The sequence below is a fragment of the Spea bombifrons genome, chromosome 2 (assembly GCF_027358695.1).
Source record: "Spea bombifrons isolate aSpeBom1 chromosome 2, aSpeBom1.2.pri, whole genome shotgun sequence".
Classification (NCBI taxonomy): Eukaryota; Metazoa; Chordata; class Amphibia; order Anura; family Pelobatidae; genus Spea; species Spea bombifrons.
The window spans coordinates 81,011,832-81,037,977 of record NC_071088.1 but is presented as its reverse complement, the minus strand read 5'-3'; the positions used below and the strand labels follow the sequence as shown (position 1 = coordinate 81,037,977).

General features: G+C 45.1%; 1 non-coding gene and 1 pseudogene across 1 annotated transcript; one reads left to right on the top strand and one right to left on the bottom strand.

Moving 5' to 3' along the window:
• Positions 1–8,281: 8,281 nt before the first annotated feature.
• Positions 8,282–25,348, top strand: LOC128473721 (CAP-Gly domain-containing linker protein 2-like; annotated as a pseudogene).
• On the bottom strand, positions 20,577–20,706 carry LOC128476063 (small nucleolar RNA SNORA35). The gene has a single exon (XR_008347089.1). It is a non-coding gene; the product is annotated as a small nucleolar RNA SNORA35 (small nucleolar RNA).
• Positions 25,349–26,146: the final 798 nt, after the last annotated feature.

Sequence of the window (26,146 nt, the reverse complement as noted above, 5' to 3'; positions counted from 1 at the left end):
TTAAAGAGTTTCATGTCACTGGATAACATTAACGGAGGGGACTTTGGAAATCAGGGCAACAATAGCGGAGGGGTAGGGTGACTTTAGGAACCGTCACAGGTGGTACTTACCAAAGAATGAAGGGCCTTTGCCCATATCGCTGCTGCTCCAGTGGATCTAGCACTGATGCTGCAAGGGTTTGGGTATCAGTGGTACTAATGCTGCTGCTTGCACTTTCCACGTCCAGCCTCTGCATTTCTGTGCGTCATTTCCCTTTTGTGCTGCATCCCACATACCCTACAGATAAGCAAGCCCCTCCAAGTTTTAAAATTGTTTTTTAGGGACCAACTGGAGGGGTTCTTACCTGCCAACACTTTCTATATTATCTATGCTAACTTGCCCTTAACTCTTGGGTCACAAATCATGCCCATTTAAGGCTCATTTAAACCTGATCTGATCAGTGTTTTAACATCCTGGTGTAATCTGTCACCCTGTTCTGCTCTGAGGACATGGAGTGAAGATGGCTCCAGGGCCCCGGCGTTCTGAGGGGTCCTGCATTATTTACTCCAGCCCTCTGGGTTCCGATGGGCCCATACATCTTATCTGTCTGACGAAGTAATGTCATTAATGGGCACGCAGCACAATGAGGGAGCACAGCACAGTGAGGGGGCTACAGACCACAAGAAACATACAGGAGGGTCCTCCACAAACAAGTAGAGGATGCAGTAGATACTGTGTATGTAAATATATGTGAAAAAAGGAGAAATGAGATAGCAGAAAAGGTGAGGAAAAGACAGTAAATGTGGTACAAAGAAGACATAGGGCAAAACAAAGAATAGAACAAAAGTAAAAAAAAATGAGAAAATAGAACAGAAAGAAGAAGACTGCAAGAGGCTGAACGCAGAGGAAAGGGAGCTTGCTAAATGTAGGTGATACAGATTACAGATTCCTGTGTAATTACTCCAGAGATCAAAGGTCCTTAAACTTGCCTCAGTCCTGACGTAAATGATGCTGGCGTATACCTCTTCCCCTCCATGTGTACATATGTTTCCTTTAAATAAAATGGAGGAAAAGAAGGGAACTGTATCCCAGAACACGCTGAACAAAATAACAAGCTATCCTGGGAAAAAGGTATCCACTCCTCAAGGTAGGGTATTCTATTTTTCTTTTTTTACATATGCTGTATATATAGTCTTTGGTTCCTTCTAGAGGGGCTTGTCTGTGGCAGTCCTGCATCTGTGACCCTTTGAATAGGTATGTGTAACGGGTTCACCAAGAGAGCTGTAGTAACTCCCAGAGATCACCCACATGTATCCTCTTGTTGTCCCCGAAATCACTTCCAGCACCAAACAGCATGCACACCTTGGAACCCTGCTATGTGTACCCAATAAGTAGACACAACTACCTTGAATTGAGTACAGCAGGAATGAACAGTTTATTGTTGTAAAACATGGATTTATATAGCCACAGAACTTCATTAACATAAATTAACATTGATAAACAGGTACATGTAGACAACCCAACTGTAACGGGTTCACCAAGAGAGCTGTAGTAACTCCCAGAGATCACCCACATGTATCCTCCTGTTGTCCCCGGAATCACTTCCAGCACCAGTCAGCATGCGCACCTTGGAACCCTGCTATGTGTACCCAATAAGTAGAGACAACTACCTTGAACTAAGTACAGCAGGAATGAACAGTTTATTGTAGTAAAACATAGACTCATATAGCCACAGAACTTCATTAACATAAATTAACAGATATTCAACCCAACCTTTAATCCCCAATCAGCAATCCTATTGATGGGATTAGTTTATGCAATGGGGTTCCTGCCTCTTTGGCAGCCAGGCTGGAGCCATCTCTGAGTACCTTGGGACCCTGTATGACAGGTCATTCTGTCACACATCTTCCCTTTTAAAAAGAAGACTGAACTGGGGCCAGATCCCAACCGGGTCTGCAACCAGTTCAGTCGGGGAGCACAGCTCCGTCGCTCCTAGAGTTGTGGATGCATGGGGTTGGCAAAAGGCACCTGTCCCACTAACCCGTACCGGGGTGCACTCAATGACTGGGGAGTCTGGGTCCCAGACGAGGACAACAGTCCCACTCGCCATGGCAGGGAGGCAGGGTCCATAATCTGTGGGTAGCAGGCCTGCTTTCAGTCCTCTCCAGGGGCCCCAGTGATGGACCATTCCGTCACACACTCCATCACATATCTCCTTTTTTCTGGGGGAGACTGACGTCTGATAAGACCCCACACGGTTTGACTCCGAAGTCAGTCTGTAACCACCACTGCCAGCCACAAATTGGTACTCCCCAAAACAATTTAACAAAAGAGCATTACTCACCCAGCCGCACTCTGCTTCTCCCAAACAACGTAACTGCCGCTGGGAAGAAGGGCCAAATGTGCCTTCTCCCTGGAGTTCTCTCAGCCGCTGGGGAGGAAACAGAGAGGCTGGGGTCCCTTCCATATGGGGTTCTGGGCTGACTGCCCGGCACCTCTAGGGACTGCAGGTGGCAACCGTAGTCCAATCCACCTGCATGGTACAAATGTTTGCATGATCCACTGCGAGGGGAGGGAAGCCACATGCATCCCCTCCTGTATACTCCATCTGCTGATGAGAGATGTCGATCTGCCTCTCCCCCATTGCCAACACTTCTGCTGGGGATACAGGATCCATAGAAAACACTGCCTCTGGGCAACATTGCGGGGGTAAAGCCAATGGAGCTGGGGTCACAGAGAGGAGCGGGCAGAGGCCAGCGGCACTTCAGCTGCATTTGTAAAATCCAGGGGCACCACCAACTCTGTGGCTGCCTGACCAGATCCTCCTTGGTTGCTGCGGTCAGGCTTGGGAACAAGTGGAAGGGGTGGGCAGAGGCCAGCAGTGCTCTGCCTCGATGCCAGCAGTTCAGCTGGGGGATCTGGCTGGGACATGCAGGGGAGGTTTCGGTCAGTTTCCGGGCCATATTGCGGGGAATAGGGCAAAGTGTCTGGGGTGAGAGAAGGGAGTGGGCAGGGGCCAATTGCGCTCTGCTCGGCTGTTTGTGCTTCTGGTAGGGGCACAATACTCACAGGATCCACTGGGGCACACTGCTGAGCACGGTCAAAGAGTTCTTGGTAGGCCTGCTCCAGGTTCCATTCCTGGTAAACCAAATAATCGAAATCAGCCCACAAGTCGGACAGGTAACAGGGCACATCTGCGAGAATCCCTTCCCTGAACTCCCGGATCTCCTCGTACCGATATTTCGATGGGCTCCCAAATTCTCGGTCCTCCTGTAGGTTTCCATTTTCAATCCTGGGCCACCAAAGTCATCGCCCTCTGGCATGTAGTCATCCTTCAGCTCTGGACACCACTGCACGGCCTGCCAATACAGGGCCCGGTATCCACAGTCATTTCAAGTGGAAGCAACTTCTCCAACCCAGCCACTAAGTCCTCTTGGGGCTGTTCTCCCAGGTACTGCATTCGCCAATCTAGTTGAAGCACGTACCATTCCTTGGAGGATGGAAGGACTATTCCTCGGACACCCTGGTCCACTCTGAGAGCCTCCATCCAGGCATTTATGTAACTCATGACTCTGCTGCGCACCAACACGTCCTGTTGTGCTGGAACCATCTTTAGCTTGCTGCTGGTATACCCGATGGTACTCCGCTGGGACGTTTGCAAGGAGGTTCAAGCCGCTGCCGCCAATGTAACGGGTTCACCAAGAGAGCTGTAGTAACTCCCAAAGATCACCCACATGTATCCTCCTGTTGTCCCCGAAATCACTTCCAGTACCAGTCAGCATGCACACCTTGGAACCCTGCTATGTACATGTACCCAATAAGTAGACACAACTAGGGCTGAAACAACTAATCGATAAAAATCGATAATTAAAATCGTTGACAACGATTTTCATTATCGATTAGTCGAATCGATTTTTATCGATTATAAAAAGAGCAAATGCTCTGAAAAACTCCTCTCCTAATATAATCCGACCTTAAACAGAGATCGGATTATAACACTAGAATCCAGACCTGGATTCCCCTCACTGTCGGCCGGTGGATGTCCGTGCGATACGCACAGACAACTTCCGTCTCTCCCCTCCACTTCCATACACCCCTCTGACTCCTTCCCCCTCCCATACACCACTCTGCCTCTCTCCCGACTCCCTGGTGTTTTGTGAACCTCCGTTGCAGACAGGCACTTTCACTGCAGCTTCATAGAAGCCTCAGCGTAAGTGAAGGTGAGTAACGGAGGCTGTCTGTGCACATCACGCAGACTCCCACCAGCTGACAGAGAATTGAGGTCTCCTGCAGAGGATCATCCTCTCTGTGAGCTGGTGGGTGTCTGCGCAATGCGCACAGACAGCCTCCGTTAATGCCCTTCACTTACTCTGAGGCTTCTATGAGGCTGCAGTGAAAGTGCCTGTCAGCAACGGAGGTTCACAAAACACCAGGGAGTCGGGAGAGAGGCAGAGTGGTGTATAAGAGGGGGGAGGAGTCAGAGGGGTGTATGGGAGCCAAGCTTCCATACACCACTCTGGCTCCTCCCCCTCCCATACACCACTCTGCCTCTCTACCCGGCTCCCTGGTGTCTTGTGAACCTCCGTTGCTGACAGGAGGCAGAGTGGTGTATGGGAGGGGGCAGAGTGGCGTATGGGAGGGGGAGGAGGCAGAGTGGCGTATAGGAGGGGGAGGAGGCAGAGTGGTGTATGGGAGGGGGGAGGAGGTAAAGTGGTGTATGGGAGGGGGAGGAGGCAGAGTGGTGTATAGGAGAGGGGAAGAGGCAAAGTGGTGTATGGGAGGGTGAGGAGCCAGAGTGGTGTATGGGAAGGGGAGGAGACAAAGTGGTTATGGGAGGGGGAGGAGGCAGAGTGGAGTATGAGAGGGGGAGAAGGCAGAGTGGTGTATGGGAGGGGGGAGGAGGCAGAGTGGTATATGGGAGGGAGAGGAGGCAGAGTGGTGTATGGGAGGGGGAGGAGGCAGAGTGATGAATGAGAGGGGGGGAGGAGGCAGAGTGGTGTATGGGAGGGGGAGGAGGCAGAGTGGTGTATGGGAGGGGGGAGGAGGCAGAGTGGTGTATGGGTGGTATTATGAATTTCACGATAGCAGAGTGGTGTATGGGGGTGTAATGAATTTCAGGGAGGCAGAATGGCATATCTGGGGGAGTTAGAGTGGTGTATAGGGGGAGGTAGAGTGGTGTATGGGGGGGTATAATAAATTTCAGAGTGGCATATCTGGGGGAGGCAGAGTGGTGAATCAGGGAGTATAATGAATTTCAGGGTGGTGCAGGGCATTTATGGGGGTCGGAGTGGCATATCAGGGTGCACAGTGGCATATAGGGAGGTATAAGGCATAAATGGGGGCAAGTGGCATATTGGAAGTTATAAGACATATAAGGCATATCAATATTAGGCATATCAGGGGGGCATAAGACGTATCTGGGGGTAAAAGGCATATTGGGCGCTCATTTGCATATCACTGGCATATAACGAGTATAAGGCATATCGGGGGCACAGTGGCATATCAGGGGGCACAGTGGAATCTGGCACATAGGAGGTATAAGGCATATATGGGGGCAGAGTGGCAAGCTGGGGGTCAGTTGTGCATAACTGAGGGCAGTTTGGTAAATAAAAGAAAATATAAATAAGGCTTTTTTTGTCATAGTTTTTATTAAATATGAAAAATAGTTAACATATTGTCACGTACAAGTAATAGGAGGCACCGTGGTCAGGTTGGACTCCAGGACAGAACAGTTCATACGAGCCGAGGTCTGGATTCCGGAGAGCAGGATAATCGATAAACGGAGCCGAGGTCAGGATTCAGGAGATGGGGATAAACAATAAACGAGCCGAGGTCAGGATACAGTAAAACAACGTAGTCAGGCAAGCCGAGGTCAAACACAGGAATCAGGAAGGTAAACGCTATCTGGGCACTAGCACAAGGCATAGATGACCATCAGAAGGCAAGGTGTAGCTGGTCTGAGAGGTTTAAATGGGGAACCGCGGAGGAAGTCCGAATCTCCCATCAACCCATCATGACATCACTTCCGGTGTCCGGGAATCTCAACCATTTTGAGTGTGGCGTAGCCTCCCTTCATAAAGCCCTGCAGTTAGGGAGTTCGCCACTAGAGGGCGGAAGCAGGACACCACTTCAGAGGATGACAGCGGAAGTGACCGTGCGGTGGAGGGGGGTCTCCCTCTCCTTCCTGGCGGCTGCTGCGGAGGTGGCCGTGCGGTGGAGGGGGGTCTCCCTCTCCTTCGTGGCGGCTGCTGTGGAGGTGGCCGTGCAGTGGAGGGGGGTCTCCCTCTCCTGCGCGGCGTCTGTTGCGGCAGCGTGGGAACCGGGGACAGGTGAGTAACAGTACCCCCCCTCAAAAGGACGCCCTCAGGGCGACCACTAGGACGAGAAGGATGTCTTGCGTGGAACGCACGTATCAATCGTGGTACCGAAAGCCGTGCCGCTGGTACCCAGGAACGCTCCTCGGGACCGAGACCTCTCCACTGTACAAGGTATTGCAGACTGCCTTGTTGCCGCCGGGAATCGAGAATGACCTGGGGGGTACGTCCCTCCAAACCCCTCCTGGAAGTCTCAGCTGTAGAGTGTTCGCCTCGGGTAAACTGATTGCAGACCAGAGGTTTCAGCAAGGAGGTGTGAAATACCCGAGGAATACGAAGTGTTCTGGGTAGCGAGAGTTCGTACGCCACCGGATTAATCCGACGCAGAACCGGAAAGGGCCCAATAAATCGCGGAGCCAGTTTCATAGAAGGAACCCGGAGTCTCAGGAACCGTGTAGACAACCAAACCCTATCGCCAGGCTGATACGAGGGATTGGGAGGCCGCTTCCTATTGGCCTGACTTTGCTGGAGCTGAGCAGCACGTTCCAGAGCGGAGTGAACAGAAGCCCAGGTGGCACGGATGGAAGCGAGTCTCTCCTCCAGATCTGGAACAGGTGAAACTGGTAATGTCCCTGGGAGAGACTGCGGGAGTCGAACAATGTCCCGAATAAAAACATCTGCCAAGGTAGAACCGTTAGGAAGCTTCTTGAGCGGAATAAAGTGAGCCATCTTAGAAAAGCGGTCAACCACCACAAGGATCACGGTATGACCCTTAGAAGGAGGCAGCTCGACGATAAAGTCCATGGCCACATGAGTCCAAGGAACCGAGGGACAGGGAAGCGGCCGCAGAAGCCCAGCAGGACGTGTGCGGCAGGACTTGTTGGCAGCGCATTTGGTGCATGATTTGGTGCAGTGGGGCCACCAAAAAGTCAGAGAAATCAGATCCTTAGTGCGCGCCACTCCAGAATGTCCCGAGGTTCTGGTGCCATGGAGCGTACGTAGTACAGGAGTACGCAAACTAGGAGACACAAATAGTCTCCCTGGAGGTAAGGAAGCCAGAGCTTGTCCTTGAGAACGGGAAATGCGATCCAGGAGGGGAGTGTAGCCACATAATCGAATGGCATCGATGACTTTGGCAGAAGGAATAATAGGTTCAGGTTCCCTACTCTCCTCCTCCGGTTGTGTGTGCATGCGAGATAATGCATCTGCCTTGGTGTTCTTTGAACCCGGACGGTTTGTCAGCACGAATGGAAATCGGGATAGGAACAAAGCCCATCTGGCCTGACGCAGATTGAGGCATTTAGCAGATTCCATGTACTGGAGGTTCTTATGATCGGTCAAAATCAAGTACAGAAGCTCCCTCCAGCAGGTGACGCCACTCCTCCAGAGCCAGGCTGACACCCACATGGGTGCACCGGTCCACTGTACGATGCTCGTTGAGAGAGTACAGCTCCAACCCCAGATTCAGAAGCATCCACCTCCAGGACGAACGGTAGGTGGGGGTTGGGATGCCGTAGCACCGGGGCCGACGTGAATCTATCCTTGAGAAGGGCAAACGCTGACACCGCCTCAGGCGACCACTCTGCGACTTTGGCACCTTTCTTTGTCAAGTCTGTTAAGGGTGCAACAATCTTGGAGTAATTTCGAAGAAAAAGCCGATAATAGTTGACAAATCCAAGAAAACGTTGAAGAGCCTTGAGGCTCACAGGCTGCGGCCAGTCCTTGATTGCTTGTACCTTTGATGGGTCCATCATGTCGAACCCCTCAGGCGTGATAATGTATCCCAAAAACATCACTTTACGAGTCTCGAAGACGCACTTCTCTAATTTAGCAAACAGTCCGTGTTGCCGAACACAGGAATCAGGAAGGTAAACGCTATCTGGGCACTAGCACAAGGCATAGACGACCATCAGAAGGCAAGGTGTAGCTGGTCTGAGAGGTTTAAATGGGGAACCGCGGAGGAAGTCCTAATCTCCCATCATCCCATCATGACATCACTTCCGGTGTCCGTGAATCGCGACCATTTTGAGTGTGGCGTTGTCTCCCTTCATAAAGCCCTGCAGTTAGGGAGTTCGCCAGAAGCAGGACGCCGTGTACGAGGAGGTCTGCCTCTCCTGCGCGGCACTTCAGAGGATGGCAGCAGAAGTGACCGTGCGGTGGAGGGGGGTCTCCCTCTCCTTCCTGGCAGCTGCTGCTGCGGAGGTGGCCGTACGGTGGAGGGGGGTCTCCTTCTCCTTTGTGGCGGCTGCTGCGGAGGTGGCCGTGCGGTGGGGGGGTTCTCCCTCTCCTTCGTGGCGGCTGCTGCGGAGGTGGCCGTGTGGTGGGGGGGTTCTCCCTCTCCTTCGTGGCGGCTGCTGCGGAGGTGGCCGTGTGGTGGAGGGGGGTCTCCCTCTCCTTCGTGGCGGCTGCTGTGGAGGTGGCCGTGCGGTGGAGGAGGGTCTCCCTATCCTGCTCGGCGGCTGTTGCGGCAGCGTGGGAACCGGGGACAGGTGAGTAACACATATGAATTAATATTTACTAATAACTTTGTATTAAAACTTAGTTTGAGAAACACTGTGTTTGGGTTCTTGTAGCTTTTATTATTATGTCAGTAAAATAAGAAGGTGAATAGAGAGAGGCCATTGCGATAAAGAGATGAAAGTGTAAATTGTACGTTTTTTATTACATTATTTAAAATTTTAAAAAAATTGCATTTTTTTATCCAATTAATCGAAAAAATAAATCGCCCAACTAATCGATTATTAATATAATCGTTAGTTGCAGCCCTAGACACAACTACCTTAAATTGAATACAGCAGGAATGAACAGTTTATTGTTGTAAAACATGGACTCATATAGCCACAGAACTTAATTAACATAAATTAACAATGATAAACAGGTACATGTAGACAACCCAACCTTTAATCCCCTTTAGCTACTGAATCTCGTCCTGGCAGCAATCCTGTTAATAGGATTAGTTTACACAATGGAGTTCCTGCCTGTTTGGCAGCCAGGCTGGAGCCATCTCTGAGTACCTTGGGCCCCTGTATGACAGGTCATTCTGTCACAGTATGTTTTACAGTGAAGAACTGCTATATTTTCTCTTTTTGGGTTTTCCAATGTAGGGGTTCTGTCACAATAAGGGAAAATGTATCAAGATCCAAAAAGAAGTCTGAAATGGCTCTTTAACCTCTAGGTATTTGCAATATTTTGTGCTTTTCTTGTAGGATTACAATATGTCACACACACATTGACTAGGTACACCTTTTCACTAATTTGCACCCAGTGCATTATTTGTTTCCTGGATGAAAAAGATATTGTTAGACAATTACCGAAAGTTTTCCTCCCCAGATACATTGTATAATATGGTAAAGCCATGCCTGTCACTGCTTGACTGGAAATCAGTGAAAGACCAGCATGCTGTAAAATCCATCAACGTTATCATAGCTAATGCCATTTCTTTTTTTTTTCACTATGTGAATATAGCTGGGGCAACAACTTTCTTCTCTTGCATATTGTGTCATTATTCTTCTCTACTCAAATTTGGTGGGGGGGCAAAAGGGGGGAAATGAATAATCTAGAGGGGGCAATTGCCCCACTGCCTCCCCCCCTGTAGCGACGCCTATGGAGAGGAGGACTAACCCCCACACCACATTTCATCTGATCCCCTCAATCCTTTGGATATTTGTGATATTTCTTTTCCTATCCCTACTTCCTTTTCCACAGGTACCATTCCTACCATAATACCAACATTTTTGTGCCCCTGTGACTGTTTACATGTTTTGTCATGACAGCTATTGCTTCTTTCTAATATTATTTCACATGAATGTATAAATGATTGTTGGTGCCGTGCTGCAACATAGTAGAGTACTTTCATGGTGTACAGTTTTTAGTATTACTGACACTACACATGTTATGTCTGCATATTGTCACAAACTGGGTCCATACAGACGAGTGTAATGACCCAGAGTGCCCAAAGATGGAGTGCAGGAGTTATTGCGCAGTAGCGGAGTAGGACAGGGCCTGATGCCCGAGTGGGCATCTAGGGTTTTACAGCCACATACCAGCGTCCTGATATAGCATCTGATGTTAACCAGAATTTGGAGATATCCTGCAGGCACCTGCAGGCTGGGAGTATGGAAAGCTAAGCAGAGTACAGGAGAAACATAGCAAGCAAGGGGAACAGAGAAAGAAGCAAGGGACAGCGAGACCAAGCAAGAAACATAACCAGACAAGATATACATAATACAGGGTACCACAGGGAACAAGACAAGGAATACTCAAGATCTGACATGAACAGGACACCCCTCTACTGGGGATACAGGACAGGACACCCCTCTACAGGGGATACACGTTACATAACAGACTGACACACATAAATACAGGAACTAGCCTAGGACTGTATGACAACTATTGGAAAATCTGTCACATCTTATGGCCATAGTATGCTTAGCCCACCACTACGCCAACGTACTCCAATGAGGGTGGGTCCTAACGCTAAACCCTGCTTACTGAATCACTAATAAACTGAAACCAAACATTGAATCTAAACCTTTAGACTGATGACTGAGACAAACAGAACACGTGGGTGGGGTACACCTTATAAAGGGAACAGAGCTAAAGCAAAGAGCAAGACTGGAATCAAGGAATCAGAAGTACAGGACAGAGCATAGGAAAATCCAGGAATGGATTACGGCAAAGAGAGAACTGTAGCAAGGACTAGGGAAACTAAAGACATACAGCACTGCAGCCTGGATGAGGCCTGACACATATACTTGGTATGGCTGTTGATGTTTGCCCTTGAGCTACAATAAAGTGTTTTAGCTCTATGTATTGTTTTTTTTAATAAACACAATCAAGCCTATACTGACCCCTTTAGAATAACATGGACTGAGTGGGCACTCACTGGTTTCACTGGTCACCCTTCCCCATAGCATAATGCCAAGCATCAACTGGATTTATGTAGGATAAACTACTCCCTAAAAAAACTATATCACTTTGCTACAGCAGTGAGTAGCAACAAAGTTCTACTGGGACCCTGGAAGAAAAAGCGCAACCTGGCAACCCGGTTTTCCATCACACGTGCATTCTATATATCAAATCATCGCCCCCTCAGCCATAAGGCGAGAGGACCACATGTTCCCATTCTCACAGGTATTCGCTTGATTTTATCTAAAAGGCTGAGAGACTCCGTTTGTCCCCAACTCACTAAAATCTCACTCTAGAACACAGTGATGCAGAAACTCGGTTCTGCATTCCTGATAACAGTATGTGTGATCAGCTGTCAGTGGGTTACCAGAGACCCCAGCAGGGTCTGTGCAGAGTGTGCAGAGTGTCTAATGCAGGCGCCAGCATTCACACCACCTAAACACTTATTCTGGGAAGGAGCTAGGCTGTCATAGAATGCAAAAGCTCAGGATGTCCTATTAAATCCTTGTGGTAGTGTGTTCATGTTTTACAGGACACAACACTAACTCCTAAAGTCATAAAGGAGTAATCAAACACTGGCAATGACATATGGGCCCTGTAGGGTCACTTGTGTATCCAACAGTCCACATACATTTGGTTATATAGTGGAGCTAGAGGGCAAGAAGAACACCACAAAAGTCTAAAGTGCATATGATGGCTGGAGTGTCCCTTTACAAGGACATGGCAAATATCATATGCAATTTAATACATATGACAACTGAGTGTCCACTTTAAATTAATGTGTTTTTCTTACCCCTTGCAAATACATGGAGTGATTCATTAGAGCTGCCCCTATACATTTGCTCTCTTTTTCTGAACTCTACCTCTGTGGCTTGCATAAGATGCATTTGACCAAACACATCTCTTACTTACCAGTGCACAGCCAAAGGTGGTGGTAAAAACTGATGGAGTTATGGGCAGTTTGCTGCAGTGTTTTTACAAGACAAATTATTTTTATTTGTTTATTTATAGGTAAAACATGCATTAGATAGTAAAAAGCTGTGAATGGAGATATATGAGACATTAAACTATTTCCTTAATCTTAATCAATGTATCCTTCTGATTTCTAAAAAACCTGTCTGGCACCATAGTTTAACTTAAACCCCAATTATCACAGGATAATTGTAACTTCCACATAAAGGCTACAGGATTGATAAGCATGCCTATAAATGTTTGTTTGTTTGTTAATATTGCCTTGCTTGTTGCACACAGGTTCTCCATTGCATAAACAGGGATCTACCTCTTCAGTTGGTGCAGAAAAATCAAGTTCAAAGATCACTGAGGTTGGAGATGAGTTCTTGGGAGACTTTGTGGTTGGTGAACGTGTATGGGTCAATGGAGTAAAGTCTGGAGTGGTACAATACTTGGGAGAAACCCAATTTGCCCCAGGACAGTGGGCAGGAGTTGTTCTGGATGACCCAGTAGGAAAGAATGATGGATCGGTTGGTGGAGTTCGCTATTTTGAATGTCAACCATTACAGGGGATTTTTACTCGTCCATCCAAGTTGACTCGCCAGCCTGTGGCAGATGGTGCAGGAAGTGATTCTCATTCTGTGGAATCATTGACTACACAAAACTTGTCCCTGCATTCTGGAACTGCCACCCCACCTCTAACTACACGCATCGTTCCACTCCGAGAAAGTGTGCTAAACAACACTATAAAAACAGGAAATGAATAGGGATCAAATCTTTCAGACAGTGGGTCAGTTAAAAAAGGTGACAAAGATTTACGGATTGGAGATCGTGTTTTGGTGAGTCAAGATTTCCAGAAATATGTCATTTAGTGGAATGAATATATGTTCCATAGTGTCAATATGATTTCATTGAGGAATATTATGAATAAGTATCTGGGAGGCTTTTATTGAAATGAGATATTTTGCATATGATTTAAACAATGACACATTGACCTCAGACTCCTGGAGTAATGTACATTTAACCTGTATTTTATTCAAAAGCATAGGCTTGAAGAGTCGATTCTGCTACTGATATTCTAATAATGTTGTACTGTAGTCATTCTTAAATTTTGGTCCATTGACCTTTGCAAGGTGGTCCTTATGATGATTTAGGGATTGTTACAGAGTTTGAAAGTTTATGTGCACATAATCCAAAGTGAGAACAATATTTTAAAGACAGAAGATTTTAGGTACTCACAGGCACCCACAAAGGCAAGAGGCCAAAGACCGGTCATGGGTATTCATAAGTTAGCATCTAGGTAACATATATACAAGATATTTCTTAAAACCTCTATGGATATAGGGTGTTCGGTCAGGTCTCTTTAAATGGGCCTGGGTAAGCCTTAAGAGTCTTTTGTTTCACTTATCTTTTGAACCGAGATATTGGTGTATCTACTGTAGCACCATTGCCCCTCACTTTAACTACCATTATATTTATTTTACATTAAAAAATATAATGGTTATCTCAAATTGTGCCTATGTGGTACAAAATGCAAACAATAAATGATATGCCTCAGATTGGGATTGTTTTACTTGAATAAAACGCATACAAAATATCATGATACCTTTCTATCTGCTCTTTGGATGACCAGATTTGACTTTTCTGGTAATAATAGTACCAGTAATCATTCATAAAGCACATTTAAAGCGTAATATGTGCTGGTTTGCCGTTATTAGCCTATAGCTAATATAGGCCAAATTCTTAGTGTTCTTTTTTAGGTTCACAGTTACTATTTGGCTCACAAATCCCTTTGTCTCTCATCCTATCCTTGATGTCTCTCTTTCCTAGGAGCTCAGAATATTTGATGGATATGAGTGTATCACATTGTTCTACAACCCTTAAAGTTACAACGTGTAAAGAAATGTGTTCACAAACTAAATTATAAATCAAATCCAGTGTTTATATTAGTCAGTAGGTCACAGTCACATAAATAGCATTAGTAAAGATTTGCTCCTTTTCCCTCTATCCATACCCCTAAAGCAAGTGTCTTTCTTTGGTCATTTTGAATGTAAGGGGGTATTTTTTTCAAACATTGAACAGCTTATAACTAGTCCTTTGGAGGGAGGGGGTCTTTTCAGTCTGCTGTATTCTTTAACAAATTATAGCTCTATTTGTGTGATAATACATTAGGAGTGGGAAATAATAAGTGAATGTGGAAATGTTGCTGTACCTGGGCCTGTGGCTGGTAGGACTGGATTCTTAACTATGGTACTGCCCCAGCAGCATACCTGGTCCTGTGGTGTGTGGTCAATGGATGGATACGTGGGGCTGCTCTCGGTCTTAGTAGAAAAACGTGTGCCCTAAAGTGCCAAGGCCGCTAGGTCATCCCCAGTCTGGCCCTGAACGTGGCATTTATGTCAATATATAAAATAAGACTTGGGGACACACTGGCACCAGAAGCCATACTCTGAAGCCATGTCAATAATATCATGAGAAAATGGGAAATGATCTAGACTTACACTGAACGGATTAAACATTATTACCTTTATGCACTCATTTTAATGATAGAAATACAATGAATTAGCAGTTTCAGCATGTGTTGCAAGCACATTGTCTTTGTTTCCTCTTAGCTGTAAGGACAGTCCTTTTTTAAACGATCCAGCTGAACAATGTGCGGCAAGGCATCCACATTTATTTAATTTTAATGCGGTATCCTCTTACTCTTAGCTGAGAGCAAATCATCCTAACACTATGGTCTCATTAGCCACATCAAAAAGGTATTGAGAATTAAACTGTTAGCAGATTCTGTCACTTCTTAACTTTGAAACTGTACAAAGCCGAGACTGTCAATCTGTGCGCATAATCTCTGCAAGACGTTACTGTGCTTTTGTGTTGGTGTGATAATAGTACAGACAGCAATTATAATGCCTTTGTCTCCAGCCTGCTAAAGTATTTGTAGTTCTACCTAAGAGTCAACCAAAATCTTAAAGTTTATCTAAAATTCTGAGTAGGTAATTACAATTTTTCTCCAACCTTCTTACTATAATTAGCAAAAGGAACGGAAATGTATTGTTTAAGCTCCTTCAGTGTTTCCTTCATATATACATATCCCAAATGTCCCTCTTTTGGACCCAAGCCAACAGCCATGCTTCAGACCATACCCGCTAAATCGAAAGTGTCCCTCTTTGGCTTTAGTGGAAAAGATATATAGTTAAGCTATACATTGACAATGTAACTGGCAAGGTGGATGTACAGGTCCACAAGACTGATGAAAGTTGGTAAGGGGTAAGCATGAATATGTAACTCATTACAAGGTCTGAGTCAATAATCCACGTGATTATTTGGAAATAATTATTTGAAAGTGTTTGGAACATGCACTGTATGTGTAAATGAAAAAACAAATTGTTTAGCGCTTTGCATCATACATCATTGTTTAGTAAATCACATTTGACACAGAAAGGCACCTGGTTGGAAGTTTAAATTCACAATTTGATACCTTTTTTAAGGGTTTTTTGTGACTGACTGTAATGTGTGTTTTATACACAAGAATTGACTTTGTTGTATTCTAAAAAGTTTCAGTATATTTCCTTTTGTCGTGTACAATAAAATGACAAATAAAACCAACATGATTCTCTACATACTACTACACACTGCTTTTGCTAAAGTTTACTGTGTGTTATTAATATTAAACTAAATGGCTGCGTACAAGATATTTTAATGAACATCTTAGTTTCAATTTTAAGAACACGTTTGACTTGAATTAGCTACTTTCTATATGTGTTTTGTGTCTGATTTATCCAACTCTCTCATTATTATAATGCCAATTTTATTTAATATTCAATGGCATTAAAGCTGTTAATTTCCCTTAATCATGGCTTGCAGGTTGGTGGTACAAAGACCGGAGTGGTTCGCTACGTGGGAGAGACGGATTTTGCAAAGGGTGAATGGTGTGGAGTTGAGTTAGATGAGCCTTTGGGCAAGAACGACGGTGCAGTGGCAGGAACCAGGTATGCCGGGAACATAGTAAATCATTCTCACCAGGTTTTTCACATATCACACGTACACTTGTTTGCACAGGTATGTTGTCTGGTCAAAAACTAAACATAATATAATTTCTATTAATGCATTTATAATTGTTAAGCAAGCATACACTGCAAAATGGGTCTAGATTTTAAAAATCTACTTGCATAAATGCGTTGGCTTAATTAAGAAGAAGTACAAATCCAAGCCAGGAACATATCTAAGTAATAAGGAATGAATATACCAGGGAACAATACAGAGGAAAAGTAAATAAACATCCTTTGAATTAAAAAAAAAATAGGTCAGGCTGTCTTCTCCCTTAAGCGGTTAAGTGCAACAACCGAAGTAAATACCAGGCTGTATATCAAAAGAGACTTTAATTGAGTGGGTTGGGCCAAAGCTTTCATGTTTTTTACATCAAAAATTTGACCCTGCCATCTGAATGTCGCAGCTGGAATCGAGACTCATCAGACCAGGCAACGTTCTTCCACTCTTCCATTGTCCAATTTTGGTGAGCCTGTGTGAATTGTAGCCTCAGTTTCCTGTTCTTAGCCGACAGGAATGACACCTGGTGTGGTCTTCTGCTGCTGTGGCTCATCTGCTTCAAGGTTCGACGTGTTGTGCATTCAGAGATGGTATTCTGCATACCTTGGTTGTAACGAGTGGTTATTTGAGTTACTGTTGCCTTTCTGTCATCTCGAACCTGTCTGCCCATTCTCCTCTGACCTCTGACATCAACAAGGCATTCTCGTCCACACAACTGCTGCTCACTGGATATTTTCTCTTTTCTGGACCATTCTCTGTGAACACTAGAGATGGTTGTGCTTGTAAATCCCAGTAGATCAGGAGTTTCTGAAATACCCAGACCAGCCCGTCTGGCACCAACAACCATGCCACGTTCAAAGTCAGTTAAATCCCCTTTCTTCCCCATTCTGAGTTATTATGGAACTATATTGATAAAGCTGCCTTTTCAGGCTGAAATTGTAGTTAGAAGTGTTTTTTGGTTACACGTAAAAGAGAAATTGCCCTGATGAAGAAGAAGAAGAGGTTATTGTAGGAGGTTGCGCTGCCAGACATGATTGCACTTAGTCTGATAATGACCTGTAGTGTAGCAGAATAGAGTAGCGCAAAATGAATTTCCTAGACCCAGTTAAGGGTAATGTTCATGCTATACCATACAAAGACATTTAAGACAATTGTATGCTTTCAACTTTGTGGCGCCAGTTTGGGGATGGCCTTTTCTTGTTCCAGCATCACTGTGTCCCTTTCATGGATTCACAAACTTAGTCAATTAACCCCATTGAACATCTTTGGGGTGAATTTGAACACCGATTGTGAGCCAGGACTTCTTGTCCAACATCAATGCTAAATGCTCTTTTGATTAAATGGACACAAATTCCCACAGACACACTCCAAAACCTTTTGGACAGGCTTCTCATTGCATTTGGGAAACAGCCAATACAGACGAGATGTACCGTATTTGCTCGATTATAAGACGAGGTTTTTTTCAGAGCAAATGCTCTGAAAAATACCCCTCGTCTTATAATCGGGGTCGTCTTCTAATCAGACCTCAAATAGAGGTCTGATTAGGAGACTAAGATCCAGATCCCCCGCACCGCTGCAGGGGACCTGGATCCTCCTGTCGTCGCCCCCCCACACACACACACTTACCGGTGCTTCCGGAGGTGAAGTTGGCAGCGGGGGTTTGTATGCGTCCGTCGCAAATACCTTCCCCGACTGTCAGAGATCAGAGTTCAAGAGTTCCTGATCTCTGACAGCCGGGGAAGGTATTTGCGACGGACGCATACAAACCCCCGCTGCCAACTCCACCTCCTTCCGGCTGCCGCGGAATGAGACGTCAACCCGCTGGCCCGGCAATACAGCAGGAAATTGGAAGCACCGGTAAGTGTGTGTGTGTGTGTGTGTGTGTGTGTGTGTGTAGGGCATTTCTGGAATGCTTTACACCCCTATATGCCACTCTGGCACTTAGGGGGTTAAAAGGCATATTATGGGGCAGAGTGGCATATAGGGAGGTATAAGGCATTTCAGGAGGCAGAGTGGCGTTAAGGGGGCATTTAATAGTGCACTCTGCCTCCTGAAATGCCTTATACCTCCCTATATGCCACTCTGCCCCATAATATGCCTTTTAATCCCCTAAATGCCAGAGTGGCATATAGGGGTATAAGGCATTTCTGGAGGCAGAGTGCTCTATATAATGCCTTTTAACTCCCTTAATGCCACTCTGCCTCCTGGAATGCCTTATACCTCCCTATATGCCACTCTGCCCCATAATATGCATTTTAACCCCCTAAATGCCAGAATGGGATATAGGGGTATAAGGCATTTCTGGAGGCAGGGTGGCACATAGGGGGTCAAAAGGCATACCATGGGGCACAGTGGCATATAGAGGGTTAAAAGGCATATCATGGGCCACAGTGCCATATTGGTGTGGCAAGCCTGGGGGCAGATGTGCGTAACTGGGGGACAGGTTGGAAAATACAAGAAATAAAAACAAAAAAAAAATATTTTTCTCAATCATAGCTTTTATTAAAAAAAATAGTTTACATGAATTAACATTTCCTGGTAAAACTTTTTTCCTTTAGGGTCGTCTTATATTCAGGCTTTTTCTTTTTTTCCTAAGTTAATATTCAGATTTTGGGGGGTCGTCTTATAATCAGGGTCGTCTTATAATCGAGCAAATACGGTACTTTGAGAAAAAAATATTACGCTGATGGTCGAGATGCGTGTTTTAACATCAGAGAAGCCCAACACAAAGAAGTTCATGGGTAATTTTGTATTCAGTGGCGTGACATTTTCCATGCAGATGGACATTACATGGTGACAGAATAATACTATTTGCTTTAAGTGGAAAAGATTCCTTCGTGGAGAAACACTGCATATGTTGTAATGGGTGGGTATCCTAAAACAGCTTGTTTATGTCTTTTGGCAGTCTTTGATATACAGCCTGTACTCACTGGAACTTTATTTTCCATAAACATACCGTATATATAAGGGACTAAGGTACTAAATGTATTTAAAATACTTCCCACTGGCAGATCACATGCTCTATTATGAGTAGTCATCCTCTATTCTGAGTCATCACTAGTTTTGTTAATATATAATGAAAATTCAACTAAAAGCTCAAAGGAGGATACCAGAGAACACACAACTCACTATTATATAAGAATTAAAGCATTTATGATGTTTGATCTTTTTTACTTGACTGAAGATGTCATCAGTTGTTGGCAAATATCCAAAGGGAATGAAGTGTAAACATGGAGTACACTTATGCTTACTATATATTTAACTTTAAAGATGATGGGAGTTATAGCCTTCAAATAGACATTGCTATTTCATATAGGACTCTGGGACTTGGTTAGTTTTGGTTATAGTATGCCTCCATGACAGCAGTTGTGTATAATTTGATGGAATAGTTTTGTAGCGTGCTTACTGTCTAGACCAGTGATGGGCAACCTTTTTGGCGTGGTGTGTCAAAAATCGGCAAAAAATCGAGCATAACTCGCGTGGTGTGTCACTTCGACAAAAAAACATAATTTTGCGCAATTTATAGTTTAACCCCTTCGTGACAAAGGCTGATTTTACTTTTTGTACCCTTTGTGACAATGGCTGTTTTATCGTTTCTGCGGTGTTTGTGTTTAGCTGTAATTTTCTCTTAACCCATTTACTAAACCCACACAAGTTATATATTGTTTTTTTCAGGACAAGAAGGGCTTTCTTCAGACACCAAAATTTTTTTCATATGATGTAATTTCCTATAATAAAAATAATAAAATATGACGAAAAATTGAAAAAAAACCACATTTTCTCACTTTTATTTGAAAAATCTTTTATTCATCATAAAAAACTACTGAAAAAACCTGCTAAATAGATTCTACTATTTGTCCCGAGTTTAGAAATACCCAATGTTTTTATGTTTTTTTGCTTTCTTCTACACGTTATGGGGCAATAAGTACAAGTAGCGTTTTGCTAATTCAAAACCATTTTTCTCTGAATCTGGTAATTCTGTCTCTATGTGGTATTTGGGGCATCTTTGAAGCCAGCAAATTAAATTTACCCCACCAAACCATATATTTTTGAAAACTAGACACCCCAGGGTATTTTAGATGCTGATAGTTTAACCCTTTCCATGCACTAATCCTACCACCAACCCTTGTCAAAGTTTGGGATAGTAATTGTTTTTGGTGTTTTTTTTCCACATACTTTGTACTTCAGGTGTGAAATTACAGCTCCTGGTATATGTTGCTGTCACACAACACCCCGATATGTGTCCAGCAACATCTCCTGAGTACATTGATACCCCACATGCATGGGTTTGTCAGATTGTTTGGGGGCAAAAGGGCCACATTTGGAACATGAGCAATTCAAGTTCAGTAGGAATTTTACATCTGGGTAAAGAAAAATGCTTGTACCCAACTATCAGTAGGGACAGGTTACAAGAAAGCCTGGCCTATCTCCAAGAAGGGATTTGATCTAGCACCTTAAGTGGTCCCTCATGCCACGGAATGGACACAGGGTTCACTTGACAGTGCAAATAAAAACGCTTAAAAATGGTGGAGCAAATAAAAGCTAAAAAACAGTAAATGTAACAAAAAATAAAAAAAAAAATACAAAAATGGAGCAGGAACAAAAAAAAAATTAAAAATGGGAAACTGTGTGATACAGCTTGAAGCAGTCACCGACACAGAGTGCAGGTTTTCCAGGGCAATCTGGACAGTAAAATGTGGTGTCCTTTCTTTGCCCCCTGCTGTAGCATACCCTGCATCTCTTTTGGGGATTCTGCTTCTTTGCTGTAGGGGGGATTTTAAAAATAAAATGGGTAGCCCCAATTCTGTTGGTTCCCATCACTACTTGGGGACCAGGTGCATCACGGTACAAGATACCTGAAATTACTTCGAGCTGAAACTGCAAAAAAGACAGCTTCAGCCCAGTGTCTGCTTTTTTGTGCAGCAAAAAAGCGTTATAGGTTGCAATTTGCATTAGATAAATTGCAACCTTCTTGTACCAGGCCTTTGTCTTCCTCATAATGAGGTAGGGCTGTAGGAGTTGATCTGACAGATCAACTCCACCCATGTGCTTGTTATAGGCCCTGATGCACACTGGCTTTCTAGTGACCCCAGCTCTGCCACGGACAGAAACCTCCACGGTTCTTTCATCGTGGATGGTGCTCAGCATGCACACCTCTTTTCTGTCCTTGAACTTCAATGCCAAAAGCTCCTCTTGGCGTAGAGCTGAGGTCTCCCCCTTTCCTAGCCGGGTTCGTACCAGGCGTTGTGGGAAACCCAAGCGGTTCTTTTTTATAGAACCGCAAGCTACCGTATCGAAACAATACAGCAGCTTGAACAAAGGGACGCTTGTATAGAAGTTATCTACATACAAGTGGTAGCCTTTGTTCATAAGGGGGAATATTAGGTCCCAAACAATCTTGGCACTGGTGCCCAGATGATCTGGGCAACCTGGAGGGTCAAGGTAGCTATCCTTACCCTCGTATACCCGGAAGGCATGAGTATATCCTGTCTCGCTCTCGCAGAGCTTATACACCTTCACTCCATACCTGGAGCGCTTGGAAGGAATATACTGCTTGAATCCCAACCTTCCTTTATATTTCATTAGGGATTCATCCACGCAGATATTCTTTCCAGGTGTATAAACCTCTGGAAACCTGGCAGCGAGATGGGTAATCAGGGGGCGGATTTTGTACAGCCTATCAAACTGGGGGTCCTCCTTAGGGGGGCACAGGCTGTTGTCGCTAAAATGCATGAAACGAAGAATCATTTCATACCTTTGCCTAGTTATAGTTTGGGCAAAAATGGGGGTACTAAAGATGGGGCTGGTGCTCCAGTAGGAGCGGATGGAGGGCTTTTTTATAATGCCCATTAACATTGTGAGTGCCCAGAATTTAAGAAATTCTGGCACGTCAATGGGAGTCCATGGCTGTTTTGCCCAAAAAGAATTAGGGCTAGCAGCACGGTGCTGCTGGGCATAAATGTTTGTTTGTGTGACAATGTCTCCCAAGACATCGTCTCCCAAAAAAACCTGCACAAATTGCAGTGGAGTGAATCCTGTAACATCAATATTGATGCCAGGAATTCCAGAAAAAGGAGGGATAGCTGGCTTGTACCTATTAGGCGCTACCCATGCCTCTGGTGCACTGCCACGACTACGTGTGGCAGGCGTCCTAACAGCCACAGATACATCACTAGATGTATCTGTGAACTGACCAACGTCAAAATCTGACGCTGTATCAGTGGCCTCAGAATCTGTGGCCAAAAAGGCATACGCCTCCTCAGCCGTATACCGCTGCATGGTAAGAATTGCAGCAAAAATAGTGGGGAAGGAAAGGGTTAATGGCTATAATAAAAAAAAAAAAAAAAAACTAAAAAAAAGTAAAAAAACCTAAAAATAAGTTAAAAAAAATGTAAAAAAAAAAAAAAACCCAAAAACAATTGCCACTATGCAAGATCACTGTTTATGCAGTGATCAATGGCAATGAAGGGGTTAATATTATATGGGTGGCTCTTATAAGAGCCTTTGGATCAATATATATATATTTTTATTAGGGAATACCTGAAATACCAGAACACACCGATCTGTCTCTCTCCCTCACTAGAAGCAAGTGAAGGAGGGGGGCAGATCCAATACTGATCAAAGGCAATGTTTAGAAAACATTGCCTTTGATTTATCAAATCATGATCACTCTTATGTCCATGACATCCAGCAACACCCCCCCCGATGATGTCATCAGGCTCCGCCCCCCGGCTTGATGGGCGCCGCCATCTTGAAACACCGCGTGTGTTTCGAAGACACCGGCACCGGGAAGGTAAGTTGAGCATTTAGGAAGCGATCGCGAGTCGCTTCCTTTGCTAAACAGGTGTTGCAAAGATGCCTCGATACTGAGGCATCTTAGCAACACCAGCTAAGCAAAGGAAGCGACTCGCGATCGCTTCCTAAACCCGTTTTTCGGCGGCGGGTGCCGCCATGTTTGAAAGACGTGCAGTCTTTCAAACATGTTTTTTTTTTGCTCCTAGGAGCGATCGGGGGGGGGGGCGGGAATGTTTTTTTTGGTGTTGCTCAATGCCTCGATGTCGAGGCATTAGAGCAACACCGTTTGAGTGAAAAAATCGATCACGGATCGATTTTTTCACCCGTTTAAAGACGTGCCGGTCCTGGCACGTCAATTGTCATAATCGTCACGATTTTCAGTGACGTGCCCGGACCGGCAATTGTCACGAAGGGGTTAAACTATCTCCCAGCTCTGCCACTGTATGGAACAGTATAGAGTGATGGGAGTTATGATGTACTTTAGAGCATAATTATATAATGAAAAATACATTGGAAATGGTACAGCATAACACCCATCACTCTCACACACTTACCAATCCACACGTATATACCAATCCACACGTATATACCAATCCACACGCATACCAATCCACACATATATACCAATCCACACACATATACTAATCCACACACATACCAATCCCCACATACCAATCCACACACATACACCAATCCACACACATACACCAATCCACACACATACACCAATCCACACACATACACCAATCCACACACACACCAATCCACACACACACCAATCCACACAGATACCCCAATCCACACACATACCAATCCACACAGATACCCCAATCCACACACATACCAATCCACACACATACCAATCCACACACATACCAATCCACACACATACACCAATCCACACACATACACCAATCCACTCTCACTGTATGCTTTCCTACCTTTCCTCTTTTCTCCTTACAGCTCCTTTTCCTGCTCTTCGCTCCTCTTCTTCTTCAGTTCTTCTGTCTTCTTCCGAGGGCACGGGGTTCAGAGGGCACGGACAGCGGTGGGCGCGGCTTCAGTGTTGTGCGCCGGGATCTGACAACAAACCCCGGCGCACAACAGCTGTTGCCGCGCGGATCGCAAGGGAGCGGTATCGGAGGTCTTTAACAGACCTCCGGCTCCCTTGAGTGATTTTAAGCCGGGTTCAAGGGAGATCCTTGAACCGGCTTAAAATCACTCAAGGGAGCCGGAGGTCTGTTAAAGACCTCCGATACCGCTCCCTTGCGAGCCTGCTCCTCATTACTGTCCGTCTCTGGAGGGGTGCCGGGTGCCGGCAAGTTGGCACCCCCCTGATAAGCGGCACCCGGTGCGGACCGCCCCCGCTAGGTACGCTACTGCACGTGGCGCCCCCCCCCCGTTCCTCCAGCACAGATTCTTTCATCCTCGGCGGCCATGCAGGAGCCGAGGATGAATCGCATGAAATCCTGCGCGTGTCACCCCAAATGGCTACGCGTGTCAGCACTGACACGTGTGTCATAGGTTCATTATCACTGGTCTAGACAATATTTTATAGTGGATAATATGGTGAGAGTATTGCAGAGTTAATTGAAAATGCAATACTGTCAGGTTGTTACAGTCTCAGCTCAGCTTGAGATGCCGCATGCCTAATTTGTAGAGTTCCTTACAAGTTATCAGTCATCTCCTGAGGGAACCATCCTTCCAGAATCTAGGATTCTATATCCACAGACCTTATGAGCCTTCTACGTGTGGAGCGGCTCTGCTTGGCAGTATGCTCAAATGTAAAAAGCATCTTAATAAAGCCAAAGAGTATTGACTACTATTAGCTAGCATTGTATGGAACTTCGGTAGCTATTGTGGCTGTTTTCAAGGCAGCTGCATATTAGCCATTGGTATGTTGTTTTTTCTAGCCCAAACTACACCATATCATAGAATTGCCAAAGTGGTGGTGGTTGAGAGGCAAAGCCATCCAAAACTTCCCCTTTAAAATGAAGTAACTGTAATGGTGAATGCAATGGTAGCTATAATGTTTTCCCAGCTCTTGCTTGGTAAACCTATTCTCACTCTGCAAGTGAATGTATAGCAATGATGACTTTACTTTTACATTTTCCAGGTACTTTCAATGTCCACCAAAATTTGGCCTTTTTGCTCCTATTCACAAGGTGATCCGTATTGGGTTCCCATCAACAAGTCCTGCCAAGGCCAAGAAAAGCAAGAGGATGGCAATGGGTGTGTCGGCACTGACACATAGCCCTAGCAGCTCTTCCATCAGTTCTGTAAGCTCGGTGGCATCATCCGTAGGTGGCAGACCAAGCAGAAGTGGCCTAGTAAGTAATCTGTCCTGTTCTTAAGTTTCTACCTACTAGTTATACATTTTTGTATTGCCCACAAAATATGTGGAAAAGTGAGTTTCAGTTTGTACCCTGGAACCTGGAAAAATACTGCATTATATGTTTTTTCTTTTTTAATAATTGTTTTATGTACCGTATTTGCTCGATTATAAGACGACCCCCCAAAATCTGAATATTAACTTAGGAAAAAAAGAAAAAGCCTGAATATAAGACGACCCCAAAGGAAAAAAGTTTTACCAGTAAATGTTAATTCATGTAAACTATTTTTTTTAATAAAAGCTATGATTGAGAAAAATATTTTTTTTGTTTTTATTTCTTGTATTTTCCAACCTGTCCCCCAGTTACGCACATCTGCCCCCAGGCTTGCCACTCCAATATGGCACTGTGGCCCATGATATGCCTTTTAACCCTCTATATGCCACTGTGCCCCATGGTATGCCTTTCGACCCCCTATGTGCCACTCTGCCTCCAGAAATGCCTTATACCCCTATATCCCATTCTGGCATTTAGGGGGTTAAAATGCATATTATGGGGCAGAGTGGCATATAGGGAGGTATAAGGCATTTCAGGAGGCAGAGTGCTCTATTAAATGCCCCCTTAACGCCACTCCAGAAATGCCCTATGCCCCCATTTAACACACACACACACCCTATACCCCCATTTAACTAACACACACACACACACACACACACACACACTCTCTCTCTCTCTCACCCCTCTCTTACCGGTGCTTCCAGCCGGGGCAGCGGGTTGACGTCGGCTTCCGCTGCAGCCGGAATGAGGTGGAGTTGGCAGCGG